Source organism: Balaenoptera physalus, assembly GCF_965194825.1.
Source record: "Balaenoptera physalus genome assembly, chromosome: 10".
NCBI classification, from domain to species: domain Eukaryota; kingdom Metazoa; phylum Chordata; class Mammalia; order Artiodactyla; family Balaenopteridae; genus Balaenoptera; species Balaenoptera physalus.
The window spans coordinates 71798678-71825542 of record NC_138889.1 but is presented as its reverse complement, the minus strand read 5'-3'; the positions used below and the strand labels follow the sequence as shown (position 1 = coordinate 71825542).

Sequence of the window (26865 nt, the reverse complement as noted above, 5' to 3'; positions counted from 1 at the left end):
TTTTAATTTATTTATCTATTTATTTATTTTTGGCTGCCTTGGGTCTTCGTTGCTGCATGCGGGCTTTCTTTTTAGTGGTAGCGAGCGGAGGAGGCTACTCTCCGTTGCGGTGCGCAGGCCTCTCATTAAGGTGGCTTCTCTTGTTGCAGAGCACAGGCTCTAGGCGCACAGGCTTCAGTAGTTGTGGCACATGGGCTCAGTAGTTGTGGCTCACGGGTTCTAGAGCGGAAGCTCAGTAGTTGTGGCACACGGGCTTAGTTGCTCCGCGGCATGTGGGATCTTCCCAGACCAGGGCTTGAACCCATGTCCCCTGCATTGGCAGGCGGATTCTTAACCACTGCACCACCAGGGAAGCCCCTTTATATATTTTAGATACAAGTCCTTTATCAGATGTATTATTTGCAAGTATTTTATCCTAACCTATGGCTTGTCTTTTCATTTTCTTAATGGTGTCTTTGAGGCACAAAAGTTTTTTATTTTGATAAAGTCCAATTTATCAGTTTTTCGTTTAGGTTCATGATTTTAGTGTCATTTCTAAAAACTCTTTACCCAACCCAAGGCCATGAAGATTTTCTCCTACATTTTCTCTTAAAAGTCTTATAATGTTAGTTAGCTCTTACATCTAGGTATATGATCCATTTGAATACATTTTGTGTATAGTGTAAAGTAAGTGCCTGAGTTAATTTTTTTGCATGTGGATATTCAATTGTCTCAGCACCATTTGCTGAAAAGACTATCCTTTCCCCCACTGAATTGTTCTTGACCATAAATGTAAGGTTTTACTTCTGGACTATTATTTCAGTTCCATTGATCTAAATGTGTATCTTCGTGCCAATACCATCATCTCTTTTTTAAAAATTTATTTTATTCAAGTATAGTTGATTTACAACTAAATGTTTTATTAATTACTGTTGTGTTAATTTATGCTGTACAGCAAAGTGATTCAGTTATACATATATATATTCTTTTTCATATTCTTTTCGATTATGGTTTATCACAGGATATTGAATATAGTTCCCTGGGCTATACAGTAGGACCTTATGTTTATCCATTCTATATATAATAGTTTGCATCTGCTAATCCCAAATTCCCAATCCATCTCTCTCCCACCCCCTACCCCCTTGGCAACCACAAGTCTGTTCTCTATGTCTGTGAGTCCGTTTCATAGATAAGTTCATTTGTGTCATATTTTAGATTCCACATACAAGTGACATCATATGGCCAATACCACCATCCCTTGATAACTGTGGCTTCATAGTAAATGTTGATTTCCTTTATTTTTGAGAGAGATTTTTCTAGGTGTAGAAGTCTAGGTTGACACTTTTTTTTCAGCACATTAAAAATGTAATGTTACTCTCCTGTGGCTTGCATCATTTCATATGAGACATCTGTTGTCATTATCTTTATACCTCCGTATGCAACATGTTTTTTTCTCTAACCATTTGAAGACTTTTTTCTTTATCATTGGTGTAAGTATTATGCTGTACCTTAGTGTGTTTTCTTTTTTTCTCCAGATTTATTATGGTATAATTGACAAATGAAAATTGTAAATATTTAAGGTGTACAATGTGATGTTCTGATATGCATATATATTGTGAAATAATTACTAAAATCAAGCTAATTAACAACTCCATCACCTCACATAGTTACCTTTTGTGTGTGTGTGTGTGTGTGTGTGTGTGTGTGAGCGTGATGACAACACTTTTAAGATCTACTCTCTTAGGAAATTTCAAATATACAATATAGTGTTATTAACTATAGTCACCATGCTGTACATTATATCCCCAAAACTTATTCATCCTGGTACACCTGAAACTTTGCATCCTCTGACCCACATCTCTTTTTTTTTTGTTTCAATTTTATTTATTTTATTTTTGACTGTGCTGGGTCTTTGTTGCTGTGCGTGGGCTTTCTCTAGTTGCGGCGAGCAGGGGCTACTCTTTGTTGCGGTGTGCAGGCTTCTCATTGCGGTGGCTTCTCTTGTTGCAGAGCACGGGCTCTAGGTGTACAGGCTTCAGTAGCTGTGGCAGATGGGCTCAGTAGTTGTAGCTTGCAGGCTCTAGAGTGCAGGTTCAGTAGTTGTGGCACACGGGCTTAGCTGCCCTGCAGCATGTGGGATCTTCCCGGACCAGGGATCGAACTGGTGTCCCTGCATTGGCAGGCAGATTCGTAACCACTGCGCCACCAGGGAAGCCCCTGACCAACATCTCTTTATTTCCCCCTCTCTCCAGCCTCTGGAAACTGCTGATCTACTCTGCTTCTATGAGTTCAACTTTTTTTAGATTCCATATGTAAGTGATATTATGCAGTATTTGTCTTTCTGTGTCTGGCTTATTTCACTTAAACTAATGTCCTCCACGTTCATCCATAGTGTCACAAATAGCAGAATTTCCTTCTTTTTTAAGGCCGAATAGTATCCCATTAATGAACATTTTGGTTGTTCCCGTATCTTGGCTATTGTGAATAAAGCTGCAATGAATGTAAGAGTGCTGATATATTTTTGAGATACTGATCCTTAGTGTGTTTTCTACATATTTCTTCTGCTTTGGGGTTCATAAGCTTCTTGGATCTGTGTGTGGGTTTACAGCTTTCATCAAATGTGCAAAATTTGGGGCATTCATTCTTTAAATATTTCTTCGGTCCTCTTCTTATCCTTTTTCAGGATTTCAAATTATACATATATTTGGCCCCTGGAAGTTTTCTAGTAGCTCAGTGATGCTCCATATTTTTTTCAGTGTTTTTTCCTGTGTTTAATTTCTATTGTTATGTTTTCAAATTCACTAATACATTCATACGTCATTTTATTGTGCTTCACAGATATTGTGCATTTTACAAATTGAAGGTTTGTGGCAACCTTGCATGAAGAAATTCTATTGATGACATTTTTCCAACAGCATTTGCTCACCTCATGTCTGTGTGTCACATTTTGGTAATTATCACAATATTTCAAAGTTTTTCATAATTATGTTTGTTACGGTGATCTGTGATCAGTGATCTTTGATGTAACCAATATGACTTGCCAAAGGCTCGGATGATGGTTAACATTTTTTTAGCAATAAAGTGATTTTTAATTAAGGTATGTACATTGTTTTTTTTAGACATAATGCTATTGCACACTTAGTAGAGTGCAGTAGAGTGTAAACATAACTTTTATATGCACTGGGAAACCAAAAAATGCTTGTGACTCGCTTTATTGAGATACTCACTTTATTGTGGTGGTCTGGAACTGAACCTCCAGTATCTCTGAGATATGTCTGTATTTTCTTCCTCAGTGTCTAATCTGTTAGTCCTATCTAGTATATATTTCTAGTATTAGGACTCCTTTTTTTTCCTCCCACTTTCAGGAATCAGTGCCCTCCATTGCTTGTTGTCCAATATCTGAAAACAGTCATTTCATATATTTTGTCTTGTTTTATAATTATTTTAGGCAAGAGGTTAAATCCAGTCCTGTTATGCCATCTTGGCTGGAAGTGGAAGTCGTCTATTCCAATAGCCTCCAAAATTTCCGCCAGGTATTCTCTCTTATTGTGAGAATTTGGTACACACTCATTGGATTGGTCTGGGAATATTTAGATAACACATGTGAAAAAGAATATAAAAACTCCCATAATTCCCCTATAGTAATAACTCTGGTTAGTGTTTTGTGTATTTCATATTTCCTTATAGTTTTCTTTCTATCTTTTGATTTTGCATGATTTTACATCAATCTTCCCCTTACTTGACTTGTTTCTAGCCCTTGACACTAATGATCACTCCCTCATTTAAAAAATTTTATTCACTGTTAGCCTCCAGGTAATCTCTCTCTCCTGGTTCTATTTCAACCCTTCCAAACCCTAAGAATTCTCCCCCCCCAGAGAGGTCCACAATAGGCTTTGGAGGGCCCCTTGAGCTCTCTGTATGATATGTGAAATTATATGTTTTGAGGATATTTTCCTTAAAAGGAGATTCATTCTAGTTAACAGATTTTCAGAGGGGGCCGGATTCACAAGAATTTAAGTACCTCTACCTTCGAGAGAAACCGTAGCCAGGAAGTTGTTTTCAGAAACCTGAAGCTCAGTTCAGAGCTTAAACTTCACCTTGGGAATGGGATGACTTCCCATGGGGAATGGGATGACTGCAACTCATGTCACTCAGTTCTGGGATGAGGAGAGAGCTGGAGGGGGCTGTGTGCAGGAGCTCTCCACCGCAAACAGGGACGTTCAAAAGGCTGACTTCTCAAGGCATAGGACCGTCCTCTCTCTCTTTCTCTCTGTCCCTCTCAGCATTTCACGTTCTTGAGCACACATACCAGAATGAATGCAAACTCAAAATTCAAATGCACACACACCTCTGCATACACACAACATGCACACCCAGAAACACGCAGCCAGGCACACACATACCCATTCATCTGCATGCACACAGATACACATGCACACACAAACCGGCCACATACAAATATGCGGCCTGGGTGGCACACAGCCTGGCCCACGCATGCTCCATGTGTAACCACAGGCGCGCACACACAGCCACGCATGTGAGAATCACAGGACCTGGCGCCCACCCACCCCCCTGCAGAGAGCGAGCGCTGCCCCTGGCATCGGGCCCGGGGAGACAGCCGAGTGGAGCCATCTGTCAGGCTGAGGTTCCTGCGCCGCCCATTCTGCCTGAGCTCAGACGATGGGTATGCCAAGCATGCAGCCTCGCTATTCTCTCTGGCTGAATCATGCTGAGTGAGCTGGCCCGGCCAGAGTTTATCAAATCAGAACAGAATTTTGGCAAAACAGATGACTTGTGAGCTTGGCATTTGTGGGCCGGGGAGGTGGAGACCTGTAGGGGGAGGAAGGAGGAGTGGAAGTGAGGAGAGAGGAAAATTACTTGTCAACACATGGAGAGATGGTGGAGAGTGTAGTTCAAGAGGCAGTATAGCAAGGGGACTTCAGGACTGGATGTAAAGTCAAAAAACCTGATTCAAATTCCAGCTCTGGCTCATAATAGCCATGTGACTTTGAACACGTTAAAGCACCTCTTTGAGCTTTGGTTTCTTCTATAAAATCGACCTAATAAAATTATCTCATAGAGTTGACAACAGGATTTTATGAGATAGGACTTATCAACTAGCACAGTGCCTGGCACGTGGTGGCACTTAATAAATGATGGCTATTATAGTTAGAGAACATGAGAGTTCAAAGAAATCAAGTAGAGGAGCAGCCCAGCCTGACCAGCCCTTTTAACTCACCATCCCATCCCCACTGGGCCTGGGTACCCCAGCGTTGTTTCCAGTCTTCATCTGAAAACCAAATGCCCTGATCCACCTTACACCCCATTGGCTTCTTGTGTGGCTTCCTACTGTTCCTCACACTCCCCTCCTGAATCTGAGAATTGACACTGCCCCTCTGATACTTACCTTCACTTCTGCACACCCCCTCGGGCTGCTTCTGCCTCTGGCACCTCAGCCCATGTGACTCCCACCACCCCCATTATCTCATTTAGGTAATAGTCATAAAGATAGTAGCAATGCATGGAATTTATTAAGCCCTCACTATGTGACAGAAATTTGCAGAATAAATCTAATTTACCCCTCCTGACAACATTGTAAAGTAAATACTATTGTTATCCCCATTTTACAACTGAAAAAACTGAAGTACCAGAAGATTGTTATCTGCCCAATGTAAGACGTTGATTGTAAGTCTCACTATTGTCTCTTGTACTGCTAAGAGACATTGGCAATTAAACCACGTTACAGTGCTAAGATGCTTTGATGCAGAGATGTTTAAAATAAGGGGGTGTGGGTGGGGAGCATACATTACAGAATTAATGAAATACAGTAGTTGTACTGGAGCCAGGATTTGACCTCTGGAAGTCTGTCTGACTCTAGGGCCTACATCACATTGTACCACCCTCAAACTCACATTTATGGAACCCTCTCTGGAAAAGACGTTGTGCTAAATTCTTAATGTGCATTACATGACCTCATTCAGACCTCATTAACCATCCTATGGGGTAGGTACTGTTCTCCAGTTTCTTTTACAGATGAGGAAACTAAAGCTCTGAGAAGTTATTTAATTTGCCTAAGGTATCATCCAAAGTCATGAAACAGATTCAAAACCAGGCCTGTCTGACTCCAGAGTCTTTGCTCTTAACCATCGTGCAAGTCAGATACCTTCTCTCAGCCTGGATGGTTGTTCCCCAGAGTTCCCTCCAAAGGTTTCCTTGGGGGCCGGCTATGGGGCTGAGGCACAGCTGTTGTCCTGGTGATTTCTAACCGTAGACTTGGTTTTGCTGTGGGTGGGTGCTCAGTTGGTGGGGGGCACAGTCCTCGGCAGAACACTGGGCGTCTTGTGCTGCTCTCTCTCTGGGTGGGATGACCCCTCTGCAGGTCCTTCTGGCACTGGACCTGGGTTACCCCACTGGTAACGTGGGGAGAATAATCCTACCCCTGGACCTATCAAAATGCGTATTCTCTTCTTTGAGTTCAAAAGTGGAAAAAATCTGCATAAAGGATTAGTGCTTCAGCAGACTGTCATCTATGGATCTAGCCCCCAACTAAGTTCCAGATTTAGTTCCCAAAATTTCCCACCAAACCAGGAAAATCTCCAAAGGACCCTCACCTCCCTGCCTTTGTTCACCCCTTTCCATGTATCGGAAAGGCCTTCTTCTCCTCACCTAACATAATCACACCCATGCATCAAGGCTAGTTCATAGGCTTCCTTCCAGGAGATGTTCCTGGATAGATGTCCATGAAGTGATTCATTTCTCCCACCTAGTCGTGGACTATAAGCTCTTAAGACATGCATCACTCATAGCCTTGTCATGTAATTATTAATGTATAGTACATTTCCTCCATGGAGGACTTGTGTTGGTTTTTATTTTTTAATTATTTATTTATTTATTTATTTATTTATTTATTTATTTATTTATTTATTTATTTTTGGCTGTGTTGGGTCTTTGTTTCTGTGCGAGGGCTCTCTCTAGTTGCAGCAAGTGGGGGCCACTCTTCATCGCGGTGCGCGGGCCTCTCACTATCTTGGCCTCTCTTGTTGCGGAGCACAGGCTCCAGACGCGCAGGCTCAGTAATTGTGGCTCATGGGCCTAGTTGCTCCGCGGCACGTGGGATCTTCCCAGACCAGGACTCGAACCCGTGTCCCCTGCATTGGCAGGCAGAGTCTCAACCACTGCACCACCAGGGAAGCCCTTGTGTTGGTTTTTGCCTCTCCCCCTTTTTGATAGCAGCAACTTGATTTTCCCCTGCCTCTTCTTCTGGCTTCTTCACATAATCCTTCCTCTTTTTATTTCTCTGCCTCGCATATTGATTGAACTATCATAGTGATTATGAGTGCAGGCACTGAGCTGTGAAAGGTTTTGCTTCTGCCACTTACTAACCATATGATCTTGGGGAAAGTCACTTACATCTTACAAATAAGGACATAGTTTTTTTGCTTCATAAGATTGTTGAGAACATCAAATGAAATTATAAATTGAAGGACTGGGCCTGGCACAAGGTAATGCTCAAGAAATGTTAGCTGCTATTATTTTTATTGTCACAGTTAAGAACCTTTAAGTACCAAGGAACAGAAATCTTAACTCAAACTGGCATAAACAGTAAGGAGATTCTTCATCTTCTATAACAGGAAGGCTTGAAGTAGAGCAGCCTCCAGGCATGGGATAATCAGGGCTCTGACTCTGTTTCTCTGCAGTTCTAGCTCTGCTCTCTCCTTTGTATTGGCTTTGTCTGTAGCCTGGCTTCCCTCATTGTCTGGAGATGGCCGTGTCACCATGTCCTGAGCAACTGTGACAACATGCTTCCTTGTTCACATTCATCACAACAGAGAACAAACCTCCTCCCCCTCACCCCCAACAGAAAAATAAATCCCTTCTTTCAATCTGTTTAGGCCAGCTTAGGTTATGTGCCTGCCCCTGGACCAATGACAGTGACCAGGGGGATTCCCTGTGTTAACTGGCTTAAGCCTGGCTTCTTGAACTCGTCACTGGTAAGTGAGGTTGAGTTGCCAGGACTGGCTTAGACAAATTGGGATCCACCTCTGGAGTCCAGCTTTCTCCTGGTCATGAGGTTGCATCCTGGCAAGTGGGGAGGGGTTCTGTTAGAGAGAAGGGAGGAATATCTGGATGTTGGCTGGACAACCAACAGCATCCTCTGCAATGATAACTATTTCATTGTTTGCATGCTAGCTCACAAGGGTCTCTTCAGGCCTTTGCTCAAAAGGCTCCTTACCAGTGAGGTCCTTCTTGACCATGAGACCAGTTACATAAAAAAAACACACACATTCCTTACATAAATAAATACTCTTTACCTTACATAAATACACATTCCTTACATAAATAACTACCTTACATAAATACACATTCCTTACATAAATAAATACTCTTTACCTTACATAAAATAATACTCTTCCACTCCTCTCCTCTGCACTTCCTATCTCCCTCACCCTGCATTAGTTTTAGCTAAAGCACTTCTCACCACCTGATACATCATATACTTCTGGCTTCATTTGTTTCTTGTGTCTCCTTCTTCTAGAAAATAGAGATTTTGGTTTGTTCAATGCTGTATTTCTAGTGCCTAGAAGAATCCTGGCCTGTAGTAGACACACAATAACAATTTATTGAATGAATAAATGATTCAGACCCAGATTTCTCTCCTCTTCCTCGGAGACTATCACCTGTTGGGGGTCCTAGGAATGGTTGCATCCTTCACAGATCCTCCTTTCTTTCTCCCCCTGTTCTTTCTCTCCTTCTATTCCCTCCTCATCTGACCCCCTGTCCCTCCAGTACCCAAATGCAGAGCAGGCTGGCATTTGTAATTTTGCTTTCCTTCTACACAGTATTGATTGTAAATCTTTTCCTTCTCCCTTTCATGCTAAGGATTACCTCTTTTCTTTTTTTAACATCTTTATTGGAGTATAATTGCTTTACAAGGGTGTGTTTGTTTCTGCTTTATAACAAAGTGAATCAGTTATACATATACATATGTTCCCATATCTCTTCCCTCTTGCATCTCCCTCCCTCCCACCCTCCCTATCCCACCCCTCTAGGTGGTCACAAACCACCTAGCTGATCTCCCTGTGCTATGCGGCTGCTTCCCACTAGCTATCTATTTTACGTTTGGTAGTGTATATATAGGATTACCTCTTATTCACTACATGCAAAATGTTAAATAATTTGTGTTCAAACAAAATTAGAAAATCTGAGTGACCTTTCCATCTGGCAAAGAATTAAGACATGGCATCTCAGTTTTTTGAGAACTACATTTATGTTTTTACACATGTTGTAAATACACTGTGTATTTATAGAAATGCATATGGAGTGTTTCCCTGTAGGTCCGTATGAGTGTACCACTCCATAGCTTCCTAAATTTGTATCCTCTCTAAAGTTTCCTTTGGTACAAATATTAAACAAATTTTTAAACCCCATTTGAATTTATTGATGATAGCCTTTAATGTACAAGGTTGAAGTGCTTGAATGCATTAACTGAGTTACGACCTTACAAGTAAAACACACATAGTGAAACACTGAATAGGGAAAACTGTAATGAAATGGGAAAAGGAGAGCAGCTACCAACAAACTTGCCTGGTCTTTTGTGAAAAAAAATTTTTTCCACTATTCAAAGAACATTACAAACATCTTGCACTGAATTATAGTAATGGTTTGGAGAACACTCTCTCCTCCATGATTGAATCTGCAGATCAGAGCATGTACCGAAAGCCATTTGCGAAATATTTTCCATTTTAGCTTCCTTGGGAGGTGTTTCCTACTATGCCTTGTCTTCAAAAGTTTAAAAGACTCAGGCTCTCAGGTTAACAGGTAAGACCTGCTATGTTGCATTCAAAATGATTCTTCTGTTTCCATCAAGCTCATCACACTCCCCCCAGGAGCATCCGTCAGCACTCCAGGACAGTGCTGCCGTAGTTCAGAGGGTCCAAATTATATCAAAGAAGTTTTAAAAAGTAATACTTTCTAACGCCGAAACAGGACGTCAATGTCTGGGGTTAGGTGTAAAAGTCCTTTATTTTTTCTTTTCTTTTTGGAAGTGTGCTCTACAATATAGATGTGTTCTACATCTATGCCCAGCAGATATGCCAATTATTTATCAATGAGACATTTTCTGAAGAGTTTGGCTATAAGCAATCTTAAATTACTCAGAAACATCTCTAAATGCTGCCCCCAGTGTATATCAGGAATGGATGTCACACAGGATCTCTCTACGTTTTCCTTTTTAATGTGAGGATCTGGTAAGAAATTCAGCTATTGCAGAAAATGTGGGGTATTTCTCGTTAGCTGAGAGACAGTTCAGGTTGCAAAAAATTCCGCTTGGGTCTGGACTCAGATTTGGGTTTGGATTCTGCTGGCTTCATGACTGTGAGCAAGTCACCTAACTTTAAAAAGAATTTTTTTCCTAATTGAAGTATAGTTAATTTACAATGTTGTGTTACTTTCTGGTGTACAGCAAGGTGATTCAGTTTGATGTATCTATATCTATCTATCTATCTATCTATCTATCTATCTATCTATCTATCTATCTATGATACTGAGTATAGTTCCCTGTGCTATACAATGGGTTAAACACATTTTTAAGGGAAAAAATCTCTGCTCTCCCCCATGCCACCCCTACCCTAACACCTGTCTGCCTCTAATGAAGGACATGTAAGAGAGGCCTTCTTTCCTTATGTGGTATTTTCTGACTCTAGGACTGGACAAGAGAACAATAATAAACGTAACAACACATAACATGTATTTGCTCAGAAATTTCCAATGAACCTGCCCGTCGTTCTTTTCTTAATTATATAATTGATATGTGTTCATAAAATATTACTTGTTTAAAGTAAAAAGTGAAAGACTCTCCATCTTTTCTAATCATACTCCCCAGAGGTAATCACTGTTAATAGGTTAGTGTATATTCTCCAAACTTTTTCTTTGCATACTTGGCGTGTCCTCCAGAATTTCAGTTCCTTCTCCTTGATACAAATTGTTGCCAGGAGCAGCTACCTGGGCAGGGATTACATTTTCTAGCCATCCTTGCGCCCAGGTGTGACCATGCATATCGTTTTTTGCCCGTGGAATGTAAGCATAAAGGGCGTGTGTCATTTCTGGGCCAAAGCTTTCAGGAAGTGAGCGTGACTCTTCCACACCCTGTTCTCCTGCCTGCTGAAGCTCTGGGGGACGACAGAACCACAAAATGAAAGGAACGGGTCTTTGAATCACTGAGGGGAAAAGGGCCACCTGCCAAACAACCATGAACTTAACGTGAGTGAGAAATGAAATTCTATTATGTTTGGGTCTTTATACATTTGCGGATTTATTTGCTGCCGCAGCTAGCGGTACGATAATTAATATAGCATATACAAACACAAGCTTTTTTAGGTTACATTATACTCACGTATGCAAAATTTTAAAAAATGGGATCACACATTCGAGCATGATGTCATTTGGCTTTCACAGCTGAGAGAGGTCATCTGAGAAGCAGGGCCAGGAGGTGAAAGAGCCAGAGCTGGAACCTGGGCCTCCTAGCCCCAAAGTCTGTATTCTTTTCAGCGCCCTCAAGCCAGCTATAAACTGGCCTTCACCGACCTCTTTGATGGTGTTAACATGCAAGAAGGTGTTATTTGTTAGGCTTCTTTGAAGACTCAGAACAGCTGCGCTCCCCTCTGAGGTAGGGGGTGGGTAACCCAGGTAGGCTCTGCCCACCCAGAAGCCTGCGGCTTCCTGCCTTCCTCAGTTCAAGGGTTTCTCGGAGAAGGAGCCCTCAAAATGATCACATTTCTCAGAAGACGTAGTTCGGTTTGACAAGCACAGGTTGCAAAGACTGCCCAGGGCGCAGGGGTGTGGGGTTGTGATGACCAGCAGTGAGAGAGGAAGAGCTGCAGCTGAAAGCCTCCTTCTCCAGCCCAACACGAACATCCCCAGGGCCTCAGCATTTACAACTAGTGAGATTATGTCCCCAGAGGGACCTCCCTCCTCCAGGTTCCAAACACCACCAAAAAGCAAGCTGTAGAACACCAGATGGCCTCAGCTCTCATAGGCCTCCAGGAAACCTCTACGGTTCTAAGAAGCCCCCATTTCCTGCCTCCCAGGAGTCAGGGAGGCCCTCACTGGCTGCCCCCTCCACCCCCGGAAACATTCCCTGGGGGATACCTCCATGTGCACAGCTGCTCATAGAAGCAATGTGGGCAGCAGGATGGGGTAGGGAGGGAGGCCCCTCAGCTTATCCAGACTCTGGGGTCCCCCACTTCTCTGGGGCACCCTCCACACCCACGTCTCCCAGCTCAGCATCCATCTATCACCTCCTGAGCTAAAGACAGGTCCAGAGGTGAGCCAAAGCAACAGATAACTAAAAAGGTACTTCACTGTGGTTGTGAAATTTTAAAAAATCAGTGTTTCCCAGTATGGTAGCCAGATAGCCTTGGTGGGACATAAAAGGATTTAATGATGCCACATAAACACCAGCATTAAATAATATTTAATTATTCCTCTTTTCACCCCTTTTCAACACTCTTGATTACACCAAAAAAGAATGTCTGTTGGGTGCTAGTAGGTCTTTAACACCTTTCTAATACCAGTAAGACTCATCAGGAAAAAAAAAAAAAGAGAGAGAGAGAGAGAGAGAAGGCACAAATAAATGTTAAACATAAAAATGGGGTCATAACAATTGGCACACAGATATTAAAATGATATACCAGAAATAAACATTTTCTAATGTAATTTTTTTTAAAAAAGATACCCTTTACAAAAGCAACATAATTTTATGCATCTAGAAACAAATCTAACAAAGGCTGTGTTCCTGGACTTTATCAAGAAAATTGTAAAACTTTAATGAAAAAAATAAAATAAAACCTAAACAAATGAATAGATATAGCATTATAGGAAGAAGACTCGATATTATAAAGGTGTCAGTTCTCCTAAATTATTCTAGAAATGTATGCGATCCCAAACAATATATGGACAGGGTTTTGTTTGCTTATTTGTGTGTGTGTGTGTGAAATTTTTCTGGCTGATTCTAAAATGTTTTTGTTAAGAGCAAAGAAGGCTGCTATTTTATAAATTTATTTATTTATTTATTTTTGGCTGCATTGGGTCTTTGTTGCTGCGCACGGGTTTTCTCTTGTTGTGGCGAGCGGGGGCTACTCTTCATTGAGGTGCATGGCTTCTCACTGCGGTGGCTTCTCGTTGCGGAGCACCGGCTCTAGGTGCGCGGGCTTCAGTAGTTGTGGCTCACGGGCTCTAGAGGGCAGGTTCAGTAGTTGTGGCTCACGGGCTTAGTTGCTCCGTGGTATGTGAGATCTTCCCGGGCCAGGGCTCGAACCCATGTCTCCTGCATTGGCAGGCTGCTATTTTATATAAGGTGGTCAAGAAAGGCATTTCTGGGAGATGACTGTGAGGAGTGAGGCCTTCTGGGGAGGTGGAGCAAGGCTCTGAGGCAGCAGCTGGCTTGGAATGTTTGAGGAATAGGTGGGGGTCAATGTGGCTGGAGTGGACTGAATGAGTGGCAGAAATGAGGTCAGAGAAGGATCCAGGGGCTGGACTGCACGGTCCTTGTAGGCTGTGGTAAGAGCTCTAGAATTAACTCTGAGTTGGGAAGTCACTGGAGTTTTTGAGCAAGGAGTGACCCAATCTAATTTAAACATGTTAAAGATTTTTTAAAATTTATTTTTACTTTAGTTAATTAATTTAAAATTTTTATTTTATATTATAGTTGATCAACAATGTTGTGTTAGTTTTAGGTGTACAGCAAAGTGATTCAGTTATGCAAAAACATGTTAGAGATTTTGAAAGGGTTGGAAATATTCAGTAAACATGTTTTCAGGTGGTATGGAAATGCAGTAAAAACTGCGAAGGGAGCACATGACTGAATGACTGAAATTTTGGAAAATTCTGCTTTGAATAATCCCTTGGGTCACAGATTTGGTCTTTCTACTTCACTCAGTCCAAACAGAATGGGAAAGGATCTAAGTTGTTGGAGCCAACACTGACAAATGTGCAGTAGGGCCAGGCCAGGCCCAAGTCCTCTTCCTGCCCCTTTGGTTCGTGGCTGATGCCCCAGGGAATCTCCCCCATGGCTGGGCCTCTGATTACAGCCTTCCAGGGAGTGAGTCCAAAAAACGCTAACTCTTCTGGCTCCTGAAAAATATCATTGACTTCCAGACTAATGAGGCTTAAAGAAGGCTAAAGGTGAAAGGTACTCCAAAGAGAATAACAAAAATAAATTATAGTACAACTAGCATGTCCCTAAGGGAATTCATTATCTTCTCTAAAAAACTGTTCCTTCTCTGGTGTTCCCTAGTCCAGTAAAGGGCAATACATTATTCATTCATTCAGTCAACAAATATTAATTAAGCATGTGTTGTCAGTATGGAATTCACTGTGATGAGCAAAATAGACACAGTCTCTGCGCTCACCTCATGGAGCTTATAGTCTAATGTGGGGAGAAAGACAATTCAAAAATAAAGAAGTAATTCTTACAAAAGGCTTAGTGCTGTGAAGCAAGCAAATAGGGTGACGTGGTAGATAGAGCAAGGGTACTACAGGCAATGGGAGGGCCAAATGTGGCCCACTGCCTTTTCTTTGTAAATAAAGTTTTATTGGAACACAGCCATGATCATTTGCTTACATTTTGTCTGGCTGCTTTCATGCTAAAGTGGCAGAGTTGAGTAGCTGCGACAGAGACCATATGGCTTTCAAAGCTTAGAATGTTAACTATCTGGCCCTTTATGGAAAAAGTTACCTACCCCTATGATAGAGGATAATGGACATCTCATATCAATGTCTTATGGAACTTTCTGCAATGATGGAAATGTCCTCTGTTTGTGCTAACATTGTAGCCACTAACCATGTGTAACTATTGAGCACTTGAAATGTGGCTAGTAACTGAGGTACTTAAAGTTTACCTCATTTAATTAATTTAGATTTAAATTTAAGTAGCCACATGTGGCTAGAACAACATAGCTATATAATGACACAGGTCAGAAATGTAGAGGTCTTCCCTGAATCCTCATTGCTTCCCGGTGCTTCTCCTAAATACCTCCTAAAGTCCCAATAAGCCAATAAAAGTCAAAATCAAAATGTATGTTCACCATAATTGCAGTTGTGTCCAAATGTGTACAAGGATATGCCGAAGTATGTGTCTAATACTTGAAAACTACTACGGTTAGTAGTAGTTACTTTATTAAGTGGAGAAGCATGGCAAGTGATCTTATTTTGCTCTTTCAACATTGCCCTTCATTCTGTTGAATCATTCTATTTATTAAAAATCTGAGATTAGGCTGTGCTTCATTCTTTTGGTTGTTGGGAATAAAGAAACATTCAATTCATCTCAAGTAGTGTGTCTGACGTGAGTGTGAGAGAGAGAAATGGAAAAGGAGACAGACTTCCTATTGACTCTAAGGAGAGGACCCCTGTTGTGTCATTGGGCCATAAAGTCTGGAAAATTGCTCTGGATCTAAAGAGGCTCAAGGGAACCTTAACAACAGGGTTTCCATGGCCCTTCATGGCTCTGGTCTGTGAATGTGACTCAGGTAGTCTGTACATCTACATGTCTGCTCCATTTTCTCAATACTATCGCCACTCATAGCTTCTTTTTTTAAATTATCATTTATTTATTTTTGGCTGCATCAGGTCTTAGTTGTGGCACGTGGGATCTTAGTTCTCCAACCAGGGATCGAACCCACATCCCCTGCATTGGAAGGCGGATTCTTAACCACTGGACCACCAGGGAAGTCCCCACCACTCACAGCTTCTGATCCTTCATAATTTCTGTTTTCTTACAACTTTTGCCTGCTCATCATAATTGCCCCTGGTTCTCTCTAAATCAGAACCCCTGAATATCTGCTCCTGCTGCTAAATACCTCATTCTCTCAGCGTTTCTCTGTTTAAATTCCTAAATGGGGAAATATAGTTATCCCAACTCCTCTTTTTGTGCCATCACATTCTATAGGTCATTGGCCAGCCTGTGGATTTGTTACACTTGAGTTCAGCTTTCTGCTTCCCAGTCAGTTGTAGCCAAAGGGGGGTAAGATCAAGTGGTAAAAGTAGGGCTACCCTTGGCTGCAGCTACAATGAGCGGAGGGACTGTGGGTATAACAGTTGAGTTAATTGACACGTTGAATACCATCCTATAAAGCCTGCACTAGCTGGGACCACCTCCAGGGGCCCGAATTTGTGATACTATGATTCTCCCATGAGGCTTTGGGCCCTGGGGAGCTCGTTCGGTGAACTGAATTGACTCTTTTTACAACCAGAAGTCCCAGATGGTTGCTTGGTTGAGGCAAACCCGTTCCTCTCTCTCCTCCCATCCCCCTGACTCAGACTTCCCCTATCTGCTCCCCAATTTAGAAATGCTTCAGCAAGGGAGGGAAGGACAACACTTCCCCCGTGTGGGGCTCAGAGTCACAGAAAAAAACTGTTGTCCCTTGGGAGGAAGCCTGCTATGGAGGCTGCCGGAGAATTTCTGATTCTCTGCTTTGGGCCTTAGTAATTCAGGGATGATGTGGTTGGAGCCTGAGGAGAGAAGTTTGCAATTTCACCCCTAACAGCATTGGCTTGAGCTCTGAAGCTTGCTTGGGCCACCTCTGACTCAGGGCTGAGTTAAGGAATTAAATCTGCTGCCTCCCAAATTTGGCAGGGTTGGTAATGGGCGGTGGCTGCACAGGCCCTGGGAATCTCCTAGGCAGGCAGAGTGGGCTTCACTGGGCCATATGTGGGTGGGAGTTAGAGGGGTCTGGAAACTTTTCATTCCCAGCACGCCTTCCCCAGCTGCTCTAAATGCCTAAAATAAGCCAGCAGATCTTTTCTTTACCTTTGGAGGCTTTGATGCCAATTAAAATGCAACTTCTTTAATGCTCAAGACTATCCTCAAAGCTGACCTCAGTCCCATGAGCTTTATGGAAGACTGAGTTTCACATCCTTCCTTCTTATCTGGTTTGGAGAGGGAGACAGCGGGAGCAGTGGGAGCCTGAGGGAGGGAGCATGTGTGTGTGTGTGTGCGCGCGCGTGTGTGTGTGTGTGTGTGTGTGTTTTGGAGGTAGATGTGGGAGGTGGAATTCACAAAAGAAACATGCTCAGAATTGGGGCTGGAGCCCTCCTGAATGCAGATGTACCTCTAATAAAGACCTAGGTCTATTCCTGGCTGTGCCACTAATTCTCTGTATCCTTCAGCAAATTGCTTAACCTCTCTGGACCTCAGTTTCCTCATGTGTAAAATGAAGAGGTTGGGTAAGGAAGTCTCTAAGGGCCTTTCCCGTTCTGAATCATTGGACCTGAAGCAAATGCCTTCTGGAGGAGAAAGCCAGTGAGAGGAGGAAGTTTCCACTGGAATCTCTCCTTTTAGGCTTTGAAATAGTAAGAGCAGCAGCAGTGGCTCATGCCCAGAAAGCTGGAAAATGAGGATGGTCTTACAGCTAAGCTCAGACTGCTCCAGCTTCCAACCTGAAATTCCAGAACCTGCCAGTTTCACCTCCAATCCAATTGGAAAAAAATGTGTCCCTTCTTCAAGGTACTTGACTGCTGTCTTCCAGGAAATTGTCTTAATAACTCTACAGATCTAGAATGTCTGCAATGTGAAGGGTACTCTCTGGAGCTGTGCAAAGCACATCCTGCACAGTCTTAAGCAGCAGGCTTCCACACCATCACACGTTCTGCCAGGGACAGGGTGCAGGCTCTGGAGGCACTGGGTACCATAGAGACCAGACTATAGAACAGTGGTTCACAGACTGCTAGGCGCCACCCCAGAGCTTCTGATTCAATGGGTCTGGGGTGGACCTTGAACATTTGCATTTATAACAAGTTCCCTGCTGCTTGACTGGGGACTAAACATTGAGAAACCCCACTATCAAGTATTAGAGCAGAAAGAGGTCTTGGAGGGGAAGCCCCCTCCCCTTCTACATCCTTTCTTCCAGATTAGGAAACGGAGGGAAAGTGATTTGTCAACATGATGGGTCTATAACCAGATTTCCCATCCAGGTTTCTTTCTACTCCATCATCTTGCTGTTCCCTGGATAGTGATATTGATGGAAAACCCACCATCCTCCTTAGCCTTCCTGGAGATTTTTGAGGAAAGGTAAGGTTGAGTTGGGGCTTCCTGGAGGCTGGGGAAAAACCTACATGCAGCTGGCAGGCCCTGGGAAATTCTTTCTTAAACTCAGGCTGCACCAGCAGGGGTGAAGCCTCAGCTCATTAAGGGATGCTGATGGGGCACATGGCAGCAGTTCCGGCCTCAGCCCAGAAGAGGGGAAGGCCTTAGCAAGGACAGCCAGTTCAGAATTAATTGTGTGAAGCTGCGGTTTCCTGCTCCACCTCTGCCACCCCTTGCTGACCTTGAGTGTATTGTTTGGCATTGAGGTCCCAAACCTTGTGTTCTATCCCTGAATTCCAAATCTAATTTCTCTATAAGGCAAAAATCCTGCTTCTGCTTGAACACTTTCAGTGAGCAGAAACTCATGCCTTCCCAGTTAAGTCCCCAGCCTTCATTGGAGAATTTCTCTTTTCCAAGGAATATGTACAGTGATGCCTAAGGTTTTCCTAAGACCTAAGCACTTTGTCTTCCCAAGACCAGAAAGACTCCCTCATGCCTATCAGCTAATTAGGTGATTAATAAATATCTGTTAAGTGAATAAAATGGGATGAGGATATGTGGGCAGAGTCAATCTGACCGGAAGACTGGCTTTATCAGCAGCTACTTTTTGGTGCAGACCACTCAGCCTTACCATGGCCCATAAGGCCTTGCATGATCTGGCCACTGACTTCCTCTCCAATCTCCTCTAACATTACTTTCCCTCATACTCATTACTTTTGTAACTTTATATTTATTTGTGTGACTGTTTAAATAATGTGTCTCTTCCACCAGATTGGAAAGTCCAATGAGGGCAGTGGCAGTGTTTGTTTTGCTCACCAGTGTATCCCTAGCACTTAGCAATGTACCTATTATATAGTACATGCTCAAAAACTATTATAAAAAGAAGGAAGAAAGGGATTGCCTACTCTATGGAGGGTCCTTGCTTAGCCGTCGTAAGTTCTCTTAAATAGGCAGAATATATATAGTAAATAATTTGGCTTAAATACTGAGGGTAACACTCCAAGAAAGAGCCTATTTCTAAAAAAATATTGGATGGATGTTAGAGTAAAGGCTAAGTTGCTATAACAAAGGGGCCCAAAATATAATGACTCAGAGAAAATGGAAGCTCATTTCTCTCTCACAAAAGAACCCCAAGGTAAGCAAGCCAGGGTGGCAGAGCCCTTCCAATATGTACAAGCATTAAGGGTCCCAGTTCTGCCATCTTATTGTTCTGCCATCCTCAATGCCATTGTCTTCATCTGCATGGTCAAAGATGGGCCATGCATGACCCATACATGTTTCCATTTGTGAGAAGGGGATAGAGTTGAAGTCCAGAGCAAGTGATTTTTTTTAAACAAATGAGGCAAAGTGGCATCCTTCACTTCCACTCACAGTTCATTGGTGATGACTTAGTCACAAGGCCACATCTAGCTGCGAACTAGCTAGAAAACAGGTGGCCATTTGCCTGGCTTACTCTCTACTGCTACGAAAGAAGGGGAGAATGGATTTGGGAGGATACCTGCCAGTATCTGTCACAATAATAAGTAACCTTTGCTCAGGAGATATAATCTTAACCCAAATTTTTAGGCCTAAGCCACTAAGTCCCACCAATTAATTGCCAGGAAAAAATTTTCTTTATGGATTCTCCCAGTTATCTCTTTTTTTAAAAAATAAAAATTGATTGATTGATTTATTGATTGCACCGGGTCTTAGTTGCGGGATGTGGGATCTTTATTTGTGGTGTGAGGACTTGTTAGTTATGGCATGCAGACTCTTAATTTAGGCATGTGAACTCTTAGTTGCAGCATGCAGGATCTAGTTCCCCAACCGGGGATTGAAGCCAGACCTCTGCATTTGGAGCGTGGAGTCTCACCCACTGGACCACCAGGGAAGTCCCCTCCCAATTATTTCTGAGAATGTTTCAGGGTGCTATTCCATATGTGTTCAAGAATAGGTCCCTCCTCAATTTGGCAACATATATCAAAATTACAAATGTTCATACCCTTTGAATCATCAAGTCCACTTCTAGGAATTTCTCTGATAGATATATTTACCCACATGAGAAATAAAACATGCACTGTTGGTGAAAGGAAAAGATTAAATAAAATATAATGTTCCCATACAATGAAGTACCATCTAGCTTTTTATATTTTTAATGAGGAAGCTTTTTATGTACTGCTATGCTAGAATATCTAAGGTATATTGTTAAATGGATTTTTTAAAATGCAGAACAGTAAGTAGATTATGCTACCATTTTTATAGACTAAAGAACAATATATGTATTACAGTTGACGCTTGAACAACACGGGTTGGAACCACACGGGGCCACTTACACAGGGATATTTTTTAATAGTAAAAAATACTACACAGTCCATTGTTGTTTGAATCCACAGATGTGGAGGAACTGTGGATGTGGAAGGACAACTATAAATTATATGTGGATTAACCCCTGCATTGTTCAAGGGTCAACTGTATGTATATTTATATTTGCTTTTGTGTTCATAGGATATCCCTGGAAGAATTGAAAAGACACTAGTAATGAGGGTGGGGAGGGGATTGGTTGACGAGATATCTGGGGTATATACTTTTTATACTTTTTTCATTTATACTTTTTCATTTAGGACCATGTGACTACATTGCCTATTTAAAAAGAAGGAGGGAAAGATGGAGGAGGTGGGTGGAGGGAAAGGAGAGGAGAGGAGAGGAAAGGACAGGAAGAGAAAAAAGGCAGAAAGAGGGGAAAAGGAAGAAAGAAAAGAGAGGGAAGGAAGACAAGAGGGAGAATTATTTCTATTCTTTCTCTCTGTCCTTCCCTCCATGCAACCAAACTGCTGCCTCTCCTGTAATGATCCCTGAGGTTGCTGCTCCGCGGGCCCAGCTGTCCGCTGCTGGCAACTCCAGTTGACAGTATTTGGGTTTCACAGAGGGCACTGCTCTCCTTTTGGCTTCTCTGGCTCAAATGTGAGACAAAATCTTCTCTTCAGTGTCCCATACCCCAGCAGAGACCAGCCCATAACATTTAAAGAGTGATGACTGATGACTCCAGAATAAAGAAAGGCAAGAATAACAAAAGACCATCACTTCCCATGACTGCACAAACTCAGATTCTTCCTCAGGATCCTCTACTGGTCCATCTCCCTGCCGGGTTCTAGGCCTGGCCTCTCAGGAGGAGTCAATGTTCATCATCACCAGGACCTCTCCAGGAATATCCCCACTTCAGAGACCAAGCCAAACTCGCCCAGAAAGAGAAGGAAGTTTCTCCCTTACCCCAGTCTATGGGGTGGCTCACCAGAATTTACTTCCGGCTAAAGGACTGAATTCTTGCCAAGAGGATTAACAGTGGCAATGCCCATTCCCTGCAGGAGCTATCCCCTGCATGCCCATAAGGGTGTATTTTGGCCTTATGGTCCTCAAAAAACAATTCCAAGAATCTGACTTGAATACAGTTCAAATATCTTGTCAGGGGCTTCAGAAATCAAATTAAAATCAAATTAAGCTATGTAATCTGGGATTTCAATTGCTGACCCAGGCAGAAATATACCAAACTAAGTCCAGTTTCAGTTGGTCTCTCCTCAAGGGCTCAAAAATCCTGGGGTCCAGGGTTTTCCAGAATCAACTTATTACATAAAGGAACAACAACAGCCAGATCTTAGACACAGTATTAGAGAAAGGATAAGCATAATGGTACCAAGAGCCTGGGATGACATCATTATGGCTACTGAGCTCTACACATAGCTCTAAGTTTCACCACTGTAAGAAAGAATGATGATGGATTGTATAATTGTCCTTGTGTGGTGAGAGGATATTTGTCCACAGATACAAACTTGTAATTCAAGGAGAAATTCAGCACAGATTTTTTTTTTAATTTATTTATTTATTTTTAAAATTATTTATTTATTTTTTGGCTGTGTTGGGTCTTCGTTGCTGCATGCGGGCTTTCTCTAGTTGCGGCGAGCAGGGGGCTACTCTTCGCTGCGGTGCGTGGACTTCTCATTGCAGTGGCTTCTCTTGTTGCGGAGCAAGGGCTCTAGGCGCGCGGGCTCAGTAGTTGTGGCACACGGGCTTAGTTGCTCCGTGGCATGTGGGATCTTCCCGGACCAGGGCTCGAACCCGTGTCCCCTGCATTGGCAGGCAGATTCTTAACCACTGCACCACCAGGGAAGTCCCAGATTCTTATATAAAGGATAGGGAGCAAAAACATAAGCAGTGTCTTCTACGGGAATGTAGCAAAAACCTCAAGGGAAACACAAGCTGTGTCTGTGGGGCTGATTCCAGAACTCAGTGGGGAGGTGGGTAACAAGAAAGAGAGAGGAGAAATGTTTTTGGGGAGAAGTCCACATCGGAAGGGAGGGTAGTGAGGGCAGCCCATGTCGCTTACAGAGATTGCTGTCTGGCCCAGGCTAGCAGATTAGAATTGCAGTGTGCTATGCCAACAGCTCCATGGTGTGTGAACCCACAGAGGACACTCTGTGTTGCCTTCAGCTTCCATTTTAACAGAACCATGATTTTGTTCTGCCATCCACTTCTCCCTCATGCAGCTATGTGCATCAGGGGAAGTGATCTTTGCTCCCAGCTCCAAGGGAGAGGCCTGGCTGACTGGTCTAAAGGCAGTCTTACCCCTTGCCTGTGATGAGTCTTGGAATATGCATATGACCCAATTCCGGCCGATGAGAGTGGAGAAGTCTGCTGGAGGATTCTGGGAAAAGTTTCTTTGTTTCAAAGAAAGAGCCATAGAGAGAGACGCTCTCTCTTCTTCCTCTGCATTTTGTGTGATGCCTGGAACTCATCTTGAAGTCATCTTGCAGCTTGAAGGATGAAGTCAACATCGAAGATGACATACTGAGAGCTGGAAAGAACCAGGATTCTTATGACATTGTTGAGCTTCTGTATCAACCAACCTGGGAACCTACCCTACCTCTAAATGTATTGTAAAGCAAATTTCAGTTGGCGCTTCAGTCACTTGCAACTGAAAGCACATACTACACAAATATTTATTGGAATCCAACTATTTATTAGGTGCTGAGGAAACAGTTTTAGATGACAGCACATCTCTACTTCACAGAGCTTATCTTATAGTGGAGGAGGGCTAGGCATCAGACAGTTGACTTAACAGTTGTTTAATCGTGATATTGTAAAATGCTACAAAGGAGAATGTTGCGTAAGAGAGGATTTGACCTTGTCTGAGAGTGGTGCATTTGTTTCTCAGTCTCTCTCATCTGGGCTTTTTTATTTCAACTGTGCTTCTTGTAAGAAGATAGTCTGCACTCACTTCTAAGATTTGCTTCTTGGTAGGGGCTTGTGGCATCCATTTGATGACTATAGGGCTATCCACACACTTAAATATAAAACCATCAGGACCAGAGCTGACATGCTTCTGTGAAAATTGTGGAGCCTGTAATGTGTTCCTTCTTGGATGGAAAGAGCCTAACCTGTGGTTTGCCTAGGATGAGCAAATCCCAATTCACAGGCCAGCAATGCCAGAAACCCTGGGAAATGAGAGACCTAGGAGGGCTGGGGACAATGCTTGAGAACTTCTTACAGCAGCACAAGTATTGAATAAATTACAAGAATCAATTAGTAGACTTCTGATTACAAGATAGCAAAATCAAGTTCTTTTTCCTCTCTTTCTTTACTCAGAAATTAGCCCACATAAACAATGAGGTCAATAAAAACAGAAACCGCATCTTTAATGACACATTCTGAACTAGAGAAAGCAGGTGGCCTTTCCTTCTTCCCTTGACTTCTTCTTCTCCGCTTCCTTACTCCTACTTCCTGGAATCATCTGCTAGATGAACTTCTGCACCCAAGTTCTTGTCTCAGGCTCTGCTTGTGGGAGAAGCCAAACTAAGGCAGAAGGAACTTGCACAGGGGACCCTGACAAGAAGTAAATTGATTTTCCCTGCCATATCATACAACGTACCCTCAGGAATTGGAAAGACACCAGGAGCTCTGGAAGGTAGGAATGAGATCCTCCAATGAACAAGCCAGTTTTCTGCCTATGGGGAAGCTACAGGGAAGCCCTCTATCAACAATCCTGCCCCTAGGCAGATTCTAATCAGCATTTTAGTGCCACACTCTTTTCTTCCTCCAGAAGAATAGTAATTTTTAAAAGCAATCTCAAACTTACAGAAAGTTTGCAAGTATAATACCTATGTAGGTGTTGGTGGAAACTGATGAATTTCAATATACGTGGAATAACTTTTACTCCCCTGAACTATTTGAGAGGAAGGCACTGACATGATGAGCCAACACCACTGAGTCTTTTAGTGTGTATTTCCTTAAAGCAAGAACAGGGACTTCCCTGGTGGTCCAGTGGGTAAGACTCCACGTTCCCAATGGAGGGGGCCCAGGTTCGATCCCTGCTCAGGAAACTAGATCCCACATTCATACCGCAACTAAGAAATCCACATGCTGCAACTAAGACCCTGTGCAGCCTAAATAAATATTTAAAATTAAAATAAGATAAAAGCAAGAACAATCTCCTACTTAACCACAATGCAACCATCAAAATCAAGAACTCAGCATTGACACATTACACCCAGGCAAGTTTCACCAGTTATCCCAATGAGATCATCTGCAGAAAAGCATGCCAGGTCAGAGTCACATGTTGCATTTTGTTGTCACGTCTCTTTAGTTTCCTTTAATCTGACACTGTTCTTCCATCTTTCCTTGACATTCCTGACCTTGACACATTTGAAGATTACGGTCCAGTTATTTTGTAAAATGTCCCTCAATTTAGATTTGCCCGAGATTCAGCTTTGGCAGATATATCACAAGAATGATGCTGTGTTCCCATTGCATCCTATCAGGTGGTATAGAGTTTCAATTTGTTCCATCACTAATGATCACTTTGATCACTTGATTAAGGTGGTGTCTGCCAGACTTCTCCACTGAAAAAGTACTCTTTCTTTTCGTAACTAATAAGTATTTTTACTGTGGTTTTAAAAAACCACACATAACATAAAATTTACCATGTAACCATTTTTAAGTGTACAGTAGAGTGGCGTTAGCTATATGCACATTGTTGTGCAATAGAAGTCTAGAAATTTTTAATCTTGCAATACTGAAACTATCCATTGAGCAACAATTCTCCTTTTTGTAACTAATAAGTATTTTGTGGGAATGTGTTTTGTAACCATACAAATATACTATCCTTCATCAAGTTTTCAATTTACTTATTTATTTATATCAGTATGCACTCATTGTTTATATTTTATATAGTGGATTATACTCCATTTAAAAAAAATAAATTTATTTATTTTATTTATTTATTTTTGGCTGTGTTGGGTCTTCGTTGCTGCACTCGGGCTTTCTCTAGTTGCAGCGAGCGGGGGCTACTCTTCGTTGAGGTGCGCGGGCTTCTCATTGCAGTGGCTTCTCTTGTTGCAGAGCACGGGCTCTAGGCACACGGGTTTCAGTAGTTGTGGCACTCGGGCTCAGTAGTTGTGGCACGTGGGCTCTGGAGGGCAGGCTCAGTAGTTGTGGTGCATGGGCTCAGTTGCTCCATGGCATGTGAGATTGTGAGATCTTCCTGGACCAGGGCTCATACCCGTGTCCCCTGCATTGGCAGTCGAATTCTTAACCACTGTACCACCAGGGAAGCCCCCTATACTCCATTATTATCATTATTTATTTTGATGTGCAAATTATTCTAGATTTGCCTGGTGGGGGTCCCCTCAAGCTTGCTTCTGTGTCCTTTTTACCTGTCCCCATTGTTTTTTGAGCATTTCTTTATTTTCCTTATACGAATTCCAGGTTCATCTTGTATATTCCCTCATTGAGCCCTTAAATCAACCATTTCTCCAAGGAGCCCTGGTTCCTTTTGGTGGAGGATGGTTTTTAGAAACCAAAAACTGAGTGCTAGGTATGCTCATTGTGTTTGGGATATCACTCCTTCCAGACCCTAAGAATGGGCAGCTAGGGAATATACTTATGTATATCTGTGTGTGTGTGCATGTATGCACACATACAGACATTTATATGTACAGTATATATATTTCTACATATATTGAAATTCATCAGTTTCCACCAATCCTAATTCAACACTACATTCTGGTTTTCCCCCTTTCAATACTTTTAACTCCATACTCTGACAGTGAGAAAACTTATGAATGTCTAGGATACTCTGTTGAGTGAAACAAAGAAAGTTACAAAATAGTATTTGCACTATGAGATCCTGTTTTTTAAAGTTAATAAAGTTTATATGCATAGTAAAAAAAAGTCTAAAGAAATTTTATCAAACTGCTAGCACTGGTGTTTTTTCAGAGAACTGGGATTATGGGAGCTTTGTACTTTCTATATTACATCTATATTTACAGTATTTAAAATTTTGCCAAGAGCAGGGATTTATTTATTTTTTCTTTTTTTGGCCACACGGAGAGGCTTGTGGGATCTTAGTTCCTTGACCAGGGATCAAACCTGTGCCCTCTGCAGTGGAAGCACAGAGTCCTAACCAGTGGACCGCCAGGGAATTCCCAGGAATTATTTTTTTAATAGGATGTTGGTAGTTATTTTCTTACTGCCCTGCAGTCACACTAAAGCTGAAAGCTGGAAAAACAAAACAAAACAAAACAGAAAATAACTAAATACCTCACCTTCTAAAAAGAACAGCCTACATTTGGAGGTATACCCCCATACCTTTCAATCTTCTCCTGGGCTTACAAGGAGGGTACAGAATTTGTCCTGCTGCCACCATCTATCACCTCTCCACTACTATACCCTCCTTTCCAAAATATATTAAAATATAGAGGAGGGAAGACAGCAAAGATTTCTTGAGGATAGTTGGCCTGTGGAGACTGTAGCATTTCTTCAAGGTGAGTGGGTTCTTT

At 42.3% G+C, this 26865-nt stretch overlaps 1 long non-coding RNA gene across 1 annotated transcript in view; it reads right to left on the bottom strand.

Annotated features, from left to right (window-relative positions):
- Nucleotides 1-26865, bottom strand: part of LOC309667521 — a 28455-nt gene continuing 1590 nt past the window's right edge. The window contains exon 2 of the long non-coding RNA XR_014267800.1: nt 1-22883. This is a non-coding gene — a long non-coding RNA (uncharacterized lncRNA). The remainder of the gene's footprint in view (nt 22884-26865) is intronic.